The sequence below is a fragment of the Dromiciops gliroides genome, chromosome 4 (assembly GCF_019393635.1).
Source record: "Dromiciops gliroides isolate mDroGli1 chromosome 4, mDroGli1.pri, whole genome shotgun sequence".
Taxonomy (NCBI): Eukaryota; Metazoa; Chordata; class Mammalia; order Microbiotheria; family Microbiotheriidae; genus Dromiciops; species Dromiciops gliroides.
In genome coordinates this window covers 139,970,639-139,979,674 of record NC_057864.1, presented here as the reverse complement: position 1 = coordinate 139,979,674, position 9,036 = coordinate 139,970,639, and positions in this window count along the sequence as shown.

Here is a 9,036-nt window from a genome sequence, read left to right as displayed (position 1 = left end):
AGGAAAAAATATGAAGAGGAATGAGAGTGATACAAGAAAATCATGGGGGAAAAGTCAGATTGGTAAAGGAGAAACAAAAAAAAAATACTGAAGAAAATAACACCTTAAAAAATGGACTAGGCCAAATGGCAAAAGAGGTATAAAAAGCCAAAGGTGAAAAGAATGCCTCAAAAAGCTGAATTGGCAAAATGGAAAAGGAGGTTAAAAAAAAAGTTCACTAACAAAAAATAATTCTTTAGAAATTAGGCTTGAGCAAATGAAAGCTAATGACTTTATGAGAAATCCATAAATAAAGCAAAACCGAAAGAATGAAAAAATGGAATGCAAACTCACTGGAAAAACAACTGACCTGCAAAATAGATCCAGGAGAGATAATATGAAAATTATTAGATTACCTGAAAGCCATGATTAAAAATAATAATAATTAAAAAAAACAGAGCCTAGGCATCATCTTTAAAGAAATCATCAGGGGAAACTGCCCTGATAATCTAGAAACAACGGATAAAATAGACATTGAAAAAATCCACTAATCATCTCCTGAAAGAGACCCCAAAATGAAAACCCTCATGTATATATATATATATTTTTTTTAGTGAGGCAATTGGGGTTAAGTGACTTGCCCAAGGTCACACAGCTAGTAAGTGTTAAGTGTCTGAGGCCGGATTTGAATTCAGGTACTCCTGAATCCAGGGCCGGTGCTCTATCCACTGAGCCACCTAGCTGCCCCAAAACCCTCATGAATATTATAGCCAAACCCCAGAGCTCTCAAGTCAAGGAGAAAATATTTCAAGTAGCCAGCAAGAAACAATTCAAGAACTCTGGAATCACAGTCAGGATAACACAAGATCTAGCAGCTTCTACATAAAGGATCAGAGGGCTTGGAATATGATATTTAGGAGGGCAAAGGAACTGCGATTACAACCAAGAATGACCTACCCAGAAAAACTTAGTATAATCCATCTGGGGAAAAAATAGGCATTCAATGAAAAAGAAGACTTGCAGGCATCCTTGATGAAAAGACCTGAACTGAATAGAAAATTTGACTTTCAAATACAAGACTCAAGAGAAGCATAGCAAGGCAAACAGGAAAATGAAATCAAAAGGGATATTAAAAGATTAAACTGTTTACATTCCTATATGGGAAGATGGTACTTGTAACTCATATAAACTTTCTCATTATTTTGACAATTGGATGGAGTATATTTAGACAGGGCACAGCTGTGAGTTGAATATGAAGGTATGATATCTAAAAAAAATATGGGGCAAGAGAGCAATGCACTGGGAGAAAGAGGAAGGGGCAGGTGGAATGGGGTATATTATCTCACATAAAAGGAGCAAGAAAAAGTTTATACAGCGGAGGGAAAGATGGGGGAGATACAGGAGAGTGGGTGAACCTTACTCTCATCAGAACTGACTCAAAGAGGGAACATGTTTTACATGACTACACATGTATAACTTATATTGAATCTTATAGGGGGAGAGGGGAAGGAGAAAGGAAGAGAATTTGGAACTCAAAGTTTTAAAAATGGATGTTAAAAATTGTTTTTACATATAATTGGGGGAAATTTTTTTAAATTAAAAATTCTAAAAATAAGCACCATTTAGAAATTTAAAAATAAAATCCTCAGTATATATTTGCAAAGAGCAAGAAAACAAATGACTGGTTTGCCATGCCTAAAAATGAACCTTTATTTTTGCATTTTTTCATCACTTCTCTGTTGGGAACTGAATGTCATTCTTCATTTTTTATTGCTTTTGACCCTGGCTTTATGATTGTATTAATCAGGGTTCTAAATGCCTTCAGTTACTTTTTTCTATAATGTTAAGATATTTATAAATTGTTCTTTGAGTATATCTCACTTTGCTCTGCACCAGTTCATGGAGTTCTTCCCACATTTCTCTGAAATTAATTATAATTTCTTATATCAAACACTATCCTGTTACATTCATTTCCCATGATTTCTTTAGTCATTTCCAAAAGAATGCCACTTTAGTTTCCAATTTTGGGCTACCACAAAAAGAACTTTGTTAAATATTTTTTGTATTTATAGATCCTTTCCGCCCTTTTTTTTTATTTCATTAGGGTATAGGCCTAGAAGCTAGGTAAAAACATTTGAACAGTTTGGTGCAACATTCTGGGCATAGTTCCAAATTGCTTTCCAGAAAGACTTATAACAATTAATATCTCCATAAACAATGCAGAGGTATTTTTTTTTGGTCCAGTATCCCCTCCAATGTTTCTCATTTCTTTCTTTTATCATCTTTGTCAAACTGATAGGTATAAGATAGACATGAACATGATATAAACAGATAATTTGTGTTTTAATATAAATATAAGTAATCAATAATTTTGGATTTAAAAGCTTATTATACTTTTATATGAATCACTGATTTTAAAAAAATATTTTAAAATGGAAAACAACATAACAGTTAACTACAGAGCACAGTGGCATATAAGAATAGATACTATTTATGCTTGATAAATACTCTAGATTTCAGTTTTTCTGTCAGGAAGGACATTTCCCAAGTGTGCTAATATCTAGCTAATATCACATCCTCTTACCCATAATTACACTGTGAGTAATTTTTTTTTTTATCAGAGCCATTGGAACTTTATTGAAATCAAGATATAGTATAACTATAATATGGCCTCGGACTATTCATTTAGTAACCCTAAGAAGGAAATGAACTTTGTGTGGCAAGATTGATTTTAAATCTATTCCAGTTTTTAATCATTCCTACTTCCCCTTTACAATTGTTCATGACTCATTATTAATTCACTATAAAATTTTCCCAGAGTCAATGTCAAACTCACAAGTCTTTAGCTTTCCCACTCAACAGTTTTGCCATTAAAAGAAAAGCCATTTAACATGTGTTATTTTACTGGACAGAAAATCTGGTTCTGGTTGTTTCAAATTATCTTACTTAAAATGAAAAAAAAATTCCAAATCCTTCCATACATCACAGACAAAGGTTACATTTTAGGAAGTAATACAAATTTTTGATGTCCTTGGTAATAAAGCATGAAGGTTAAGTTATTTAGTGCAATTAGCACTTAATTACCAGCTCATGGGTTATCCGCATGGCATATACTCATTTTCTTTTTGTCAGTTTATTTACTAATATTTTCTCTTTTTAGTATCTGAGAATCTTTAGAAAAAGGGGCACATTTTAGAAACTAATACTGTAATGATAGTAATAGCTTGAAGACTTTCTTGAAGACAATTGGAAATTGTGGTAAATCTCTCAACATTTACTCAAAAAGGTCACTAAAGTTTATATTTGTTTAAGTCTTTATTTGTTTGTTTTTTGCGTGGCGATGGGAGTTAAGTGACTTTCCCAGGGTCACACAACTAGTAAGTGTCAAGTGTCTAAGACTGGATTTGAACTCGGGTACTCCGGAATCCAGGGCCAGTGCTTTATCCACTGCGCCACCTAGCTGCCCCATCTCCTTATGTGTTTGCTAAGATGAAGAGGTTTATTTCTTTGCCCATAGCATTTCCGTATTTGAGAGGTCTGATGATCTAGATTTTAAGCCATTCTATTTTGTTTTAAGAATATAAAACTGGTATCACCTTAGGCAAAATAAAGATGACATTGAAAAATAGAAAATATTACAATAAGTAGTTGAACTTTATAACATTCCAACTTTTAAAGCTTTGTTTGATATATTCAAACTAGAATATAACCTCTGTGTTAATCTGTTCTATTAAGTATGATTCAGAATGTGGGTCGTGTATGTAATAAAAATTAATATATCACTGGAGCAACTAGGTGGCACAGTAGATAGAGCACCAGCCCTGGATTCAGGAGGACCTGAGTTCAAATCTGGCCTCAGACACTTAACAATTACTAGCTGTGTGACCCTAGGCAAGTCACTTAATCCCAATTGCCTCACCAAGAAAGAAAATTAATATATCTCATAGAAAATTAATATTTTCTCAAGTACTCATTTATTGCATAGTCTTCACATTTTTTCCTCAGGCTCAATGTGATGTGTTTAGGTAATAATCATAATAAATATGACAATCCCCTTCCAAAAAGTTCTCTAAAAATTAGAGAGGAACCATGCAATTAGGATTAGCATGGAGTCATAAAATAAAATTAGGCAGCAGAATCATTCTCAGGATTCTCATTCACACCTCAATCCCACCAACACATGAAAGGCAATAATCTCCCACTGAAAAACAGAACACTCTTTAGAAACCCATTACTGTAAATAAGAATCGTATTGTACCTGGATCATCTTTCACAGCTCAAACTCATGGTTGCTGTTTATGCCTCGGTGGGTCTCACTTCTGTATTTCCTAGTCGGTTTTGTGATACTGGATTTCCCCTTGCTTCAACTTTTCCCCTCTGATTCCACAACCATTTTTCAGTGAAGCTCTGACCTAGTCTGTAGCTGTCTTTGAAATTGTTCCCCTCTGCTCATACACCAAGGTGCATATGACATCACTAGATTTGCCATCTGAAATGCCATAGTTTTCTTAAGGTGTCAAAGGAGGAGTTACCAGGTTTTCATGATAATGCCATTGGCCATACTTCAGTGGATTATTATACATTGCTCAGGATCTTATTAACATACTTCAAGGGCGTATTAAAACATTTTAGTTCTTTTCTTTAGTAAAAAGCTTGAACAAACTTGGTTGATCCAGAAAGGATAACTTTTTTTAACCCCCTTCCCATAATCCTCTTTATACACACACACACACACACATATATATTGAACACTATTGTAAGGGCCAAATTTAATATGGGGAGAGTTAATTTGGTGGCTCGGCATAATATTCGGGTTCAGAAAATAATGAGAGACCTCTAGGTCCAAAGTTTCCTGTTTTCCAAACTGCCTTTTTTAGTTATTTCTCCCAGGCTTATAAGAAAGGAGATTAACAGCCTCTTTTCCACAAACAAATCAGATTTTGTTAATGGGAATAAATATATATAACAAAGGTAAAATTAATAAAGCAAGGACAAGGAAATAGGGGAAGAGAAAAATGGATAAACTCCCTGGCTCTAGCAAAGACTGACACAATCCCCAAACTTGCTTCCAGATCGCTAATTGGAAGAGCTGGCTTCATTTCTATTAACTCACTACCTGGGGTCCATAGTATCTATAGGAGTCAGCTGTGCAGCCCCTCTCCAGTCTGTTCTCGAAAGCTCACCAGTAAGAAAGCCAGCTCAGCATTTTCTTTTCTACCTTTTCTCTCCCTGCCCCAAAAGGGAGGTCCTTCAAGTTGCAAGGCTGGAATTGGTCCCCCTGGTGATGTCAGTAGTATACGTCACTCAGGGCAGGCCAGGTGTGGCCTATATTTAATCATCTCAAGTAGGTACTTAGTGGGTTTCTCAAACAATACTAGATCAACCAGGTGGGACCCCTGGGCATCTGCCAAATTCCATTATTTTATCACACTATATATATGTGTGTGTGTGTGTGCGCGCGCGTGTGCGTGCATGTATGAAAGTTAAATTGATTGGCATTCTTCATTATAATATATCATATAGGCTGCAAACATTTTCTCTATTTAAAGATGCATTTATTCTAAAAATTATATTAGAATTTCCTCATTCTCAGTCCTTTGTTATATACATTCCAATAGGTCCACAAAACAATCAACCAATTAACCTTTAAAGAGATAAATTAACAAAGGAAATGAATTCCAGTCAAATAATCCCTTTAGGAAAAAAAGTTAGGGAGGCAGCTAGGTGCTACAGTGGATAAGCACTGGCCCTGGATTCAGGAGGACCTGAGTTCAAATCCAGCCTCAGACACTTGACACTTACTAGCTTTGCAACCCTGGGAAAGTCACTTAACCCCAACTGCCTCACCAAAAAAAACAAAAACAAAAACAAAAAACCCAAAACCAACCAAACAAACAAAAAAGAAAAAGAAAAAAAGGTAGGAGTTTCTGTATTTGCTTTAGTTGATATCATTAATATTTAGAATACATTTGCTGAACACTGAGCCCACAGAGCTCATTACACTTGGCAACACTCCCACCTGCAAATCTAGCCAGATTAAAGTGTAATTGGGAAATATTGAACAAAATAAATAAAATAAAACATACATAATGTCAAAACCTGCTTTTGCAAGTCAATTTGCAGCAGCTGTGATCCATAAGTATGGTTTAGTAGTCCATTTTTATTTGAATTTGACACCACTGATTTAGAATAATCTACCTTTCCCCAGGACATTACAATTAGCCTAAATTTTGAGAATTTCAGGATCTAGTTTTTTCATTTGTTGATTCTTAAAAACTAGTTTAAACCAGACTTGACTTTATTTTTAAAAATACATGCCAAATTAAATCAATATATGATAATATTAGTATCATTCCCAGCTTTGTAATCTATACAAAGTAATCAATCAATAGACATTTATTAAGTACTTATGTATTAGGAACTGTCCTAGGTAGGTGCTATCCACAGAAGGGTAAAAGTAAAACATCTCTTGGCCTCAAGGCCTGTACATTATAAGGATTCAACAACTGTATGGTTGCTGATTATGAAGTTTATGACAAAGCTTCCTATGACAGTGATCAACCCTTTGTACCTACTCAGACTATTTGCTTTTATGAAGCTAATTGGAGGGACTTAATTTGCATATCTGGATGTGGAACAAATGTATTTTCTAGGTCCTTGCTTTAACTAAAGGAAAACTTCAAATAATCTGTAGAAGCAACGAAAGAGTCCCCAAAGTCAACTTCAAATGCTTTCTTTGGAGTAAATTAAAACCTGTAAATGGTTGTTTAATGGGCACCTGCCTCATGTGTACTTAGCAAAATTTTCTTGAAGATTAAATTCTGCATAGGTGTTTAGGTTTAGGGGATCATAGATTCAGCACTAGAAAAAAACTTATCTCCTAGAAAGAGAAATTAATACTCAGATGAATTAAAAGATTTTTTTCAAAATCACACAGATAGTAAAGTCTTGAATTGAGGTTTGAGCCCATGTTCTGACTCCAAGTCCAGTTCTCTTTATGCTATATCATTATTTGCCTTAAGCTATGATTCTGTTTTTAGGAAAGTAATAAATACCTGCATTTACATATTGTGGACTAGACTTATGAATTCATTAGCATAAAGAACTCCCAGTGAGGAAATTCCCTTCACCAGTTTAGATACGATCCTACTTAAGAACCTCTATCCTTAGAGAATTCCCTGAAGCAATGATGAATTAAGCAGCTTTCCCAGGATCAGAGTCAGGATGTGTCAGAGGAGAAAATTGAACCCAGGTCTTTCTAACTCCAAACCTGCATCTATATCCATTGTGCTTCCTCTTGTGGGAAAATATTGTGAGTTGGTGACCCTGCCTTTGGGCTGAGATTAAAAAGCCTTAGGCCCTCAGGGTTTTTTTCTGTGTAAGAGGGGCTAGTGCTCCATTCCCCTCTGCTTCACCTGAGCTGAAAAGCCCTGTGGGCCTTAGCAGACACCAGGTTGGACAGCTGGGGAAAAAGCCCCAGCTTCCTCTGCCCTGAGGGGAGCCACCCTGGAGATCCCAGGTTTGTCCTGCCAGGCCCTGGGTGCACAGCAGGGGGCACAGGCTCCTTTTTTCTTTGGTGTGGTACGCAAAAGACCCTCAAGCCCCCCTGGCTGCAGCCCTAGTGTGGCTGGTGGATTAGCTTGGCATGTGTGGGGGGGTACAGGGAGCCCAAAGTTTGAGGGGAGAGAAGGAAGATATATACAGGGGAGTTAGACAGTAAGGGGGTACAGAGAAAAAGCTAAGAGCAAGGAAAAAGGATGTACAGAAAGAAGACGGACAGAGAGAAGACAGACAGAAAGAGAACAGATAGAAAGAGGAGGCTGGAGGACTAAGAGAACGCAAGGAGAAGAAGGTCTGTGAGAGAAGAGACACTTAGAGGGGCAGACAGACAGAGGAAGGAATGGGATGGAGTAAGTGCTTAGAGGTTCATCACTACGGTAGTGAGAGAGAAGTTAAATAGTGAAGCAAAGGGCTTGGAGTTAGAAGAAAGGAGCTGAGCAGTGAAAGCAAAGCAGGGGAGCTGGAGTGAAAAAAGTTGGAGAGGACTGGAGGTGAACTATTCCAAGCAGCATACCTTCAGGCAAGAGGCAGGGGTAATGGCCTTTACTATATTAAAAGCAGACAGGTTGTATAATTTGCATTACTTTACCCTTATCTTTTACATTGATTTTTATAAATAAACTCTGCTTTGATTTTTTAATTAAGAGGCTTCTTAATTGTTTGCTAATCAATTTGGGAAATTTTAAAAAGACCCTGACAGACTGCCTTAGGAAATTAATAGTAGTCAGATAGCCAGCCAGTCAAAAGTCCCCAGATTAGGCTCCCAGTTAGATTAGGGCCCAGCTAGTCAGTTAAAAATATTCTTTCATTTGAATGGTGACCATGAAGGGAATTAAGGCCCAATTATAACTGTTCTAAAGTTATAATTTTTCATATAAGGCCAGTTATATATATTTTTTTCAGATTAGATATAGTTAATAATTTTTTTACACACTCTCTTTACCTTTGCCTTCCTTGACTAAGTAATTCCTTACAAAAATCCCCAGAAGTAGGTAATGCAATTATAATTATCCTATTTTTAGATAAACGTGAAATACATGTAGGTTAAGGGACTTCCTTCACACCACTACTTATAAGTCACAAATCTATGACTCAAAGCCAAGTTTTCCTGAGGCCAAGTCCAGTGCTAGGTCCACTATATCTCACTGTCATAATAACAATGATCAATGAAATTTTGTCATATTCATAACATGTAGGTATTTGGATCACTAGAATACTTACCTGGAAGGGACCTTAGAAGTCGTCTAGTCCTTTATTTTACAGAACATCAGAAAAATTAAATGATTTACCTGAGGTCACAGAATTACTAAATGTAGAGGAAATATTCATATCTGGTTCCTCTGGGACATTTCCCACTGTACCCTACTGCCTCACAGTATTGCTATAGCCAGCATTGCTTATTTTTGTTGTTGTTGTTGTTGTTGTTGTTGTTGTTTTTTTTGCGGGGCAATGGGGGTTAAGTGACTTGCCCAGGGTCACACAGCTAGTAAGTGTTAA